Source organism: Otolemur garnettii, unplaced genomic scaffold (assembly GCF_000181295.1).
Source record: "Otolemur garnettii isolate 467f Iridium unplaced genomic scaffold, OtoGar3 scaffold00076, whole genome shotgun sequence".
NCBI lineage: Eukaryota > Metazoa > Chordata > Mammalia > Primates > Galagidae > Otolemur > Otolemur garnettii.
The window spans coordinates 3,570,753-3,572,769 of NW_003852471.1; positions in this window are offsets into that span (position 1 = coordinate 3,570,753).

The window sequence follows — 2,017 nt, forward strand, 5'->3', positions numbered from 1 at the left end:
CCAACCTCATGTCTGTGGCCGGCACCTAACCACTGTGCTATGGGCACTGAGCCCGTTGCAAGGAATGTTAATTCTGCCAATAACCAGTGAATTTGGAAAGGGTCCTGAATCTCACTCAGATAAAATGCCTGTAAATACCCTATAAAAAAGTCCCTATAAATACCTTCTAAGACTCTTGAGCAGAGGACCAACTGACGCATGGGAATTATGAAATGCTGAATGCATATTGTCCATGGTTAATACTGTTGTCATTGCTCTCACTGTTGTTAATTGGTATATTTAGAGCTCGGAGTTCGGGATGGTAGAGGAATGAACACCATGCTTGCAGGGACAGTTAACTGACTTTTATCACATTAAAAGGAAACGTTGAGAACAGGACAGTCTCCCGGCAAGCCTGGAGATGTTTTGTGACTTAGGGGGCAATCCCCCAAGTAACTCAGTGTTCCGGCAGGAGATAAGATCGGTCACTCGTTAGTAAGCATGTTCAACATTGATGCTTAGTAGTTCTTCACGGGGGCTGTGGGGAAAGAACACGTGAGGAAAGAGCACGTGGGATCCTTACACATGCAGCCCTCTGTGTCATTACCTTAACTCTCCACACCTGCTGTGTATAACCTTCATAAATAGCTGTTGTGGAGGGGGCTCAGGGCTACCCTGCCCTTAAGGTCAGCCCGCCTCCTGCAAGCTGGTACTTCTAATCTGTGTCACACCTGGTTCCTTGGTGCAGCGACCGAGGTCAGGGCCACAGGGGTCACAACAGGGGCTGCTGATATAGTTAAATAATCTAAGCACATGCAAAGCTATGTGTCTAGTTTTATGAGCGACCACATCTCAATCTCTTAAAATCCAAGACATGTAACTGAACATTTTATTGCAAGTAGCCTTGTTTTCTAATTATTTTATTTAGTTTTGTTGATCGTTGCCATCTAAATGATCATTTCTAGGCAGCAACTGTGTCTTATGGCATATAAATCTATTAATAGAGCTTCTAATAGGACATACGTATACATTCAAGAGCTATAAAATGTGAACTAGAGATTAGAAATACTCATTTTCAACCAATTTACAAGATGGAAATCTTCTTGAAAACATTACTGAGCAAATAGTATAGGAAAAGATGGGTGCATATAAATTAGAAATTAAGAAATCAAAGAATCTACTCAAGCTCTTAAAAACTCCAAATCTTCTTCTTGCATTTGTGTATTGTTGCTTTCATTGCTTAAGTTTCTTTTATTGTCTTTTCTCCTTTACTGTTACAAAAACAATAAGCCTTTTGCTCACTGAAAATAAAGAAGTAAAAGGAATAACATAAAGAATTATCCACTCTCCTATCCACTTCAATCTCCTGGTCGATAGCCTTTCAGATAATTTTTTAGTGTTTTTAAAAAATAATAAAGTACCTATTCTTTTTAAACTGATCAGAATTTAAATAACCAGTTCCATCCTGTGGACACTGAATTGTTTCCAACTAGTGCCTTTTGTTGGATCACAGGTTATTTCCAACTAATTGCTATTATAGTACCTTTTGCTGCTGAAACAGATTACTACAGATTTAGTGACCCAAAACAGAACTCTTACAGTTCTAGGGCTCAGACGTCTGGAATCTGCTTCCCTGGAATAAAGTCAGAGAGGCCACAGGACTAGTTCCTTCTGGAGGCTTTGAGGGGGGAATCCATTTACTTCTCTTTTCCAGTTGGGAGAGAATGCCGACATCCCAATCTCTGCTTTCATCACCTTGTCATTTCTTTATTTCTTCTCCCTCTCTTTCCTTCTTACAAGGGTACTTGTGATTGTATCATTGGACCCACCTGGATATCCTGTGATAATCTCCTCATCATAAAGTCTTTAAGTTAATCATATTTTCAAATTCCCATTTGCCATTTAATGTAACATATTCCCAGGTTTCAGAGATTAAGACGTGGATCTCTGGAGGGACCATTATTCAGCCTGCCACAACCATTATAAACAGGTAGGAGCAACAACCATTAGGGGGAAAATACCAGGAAAAAAAAAAAAA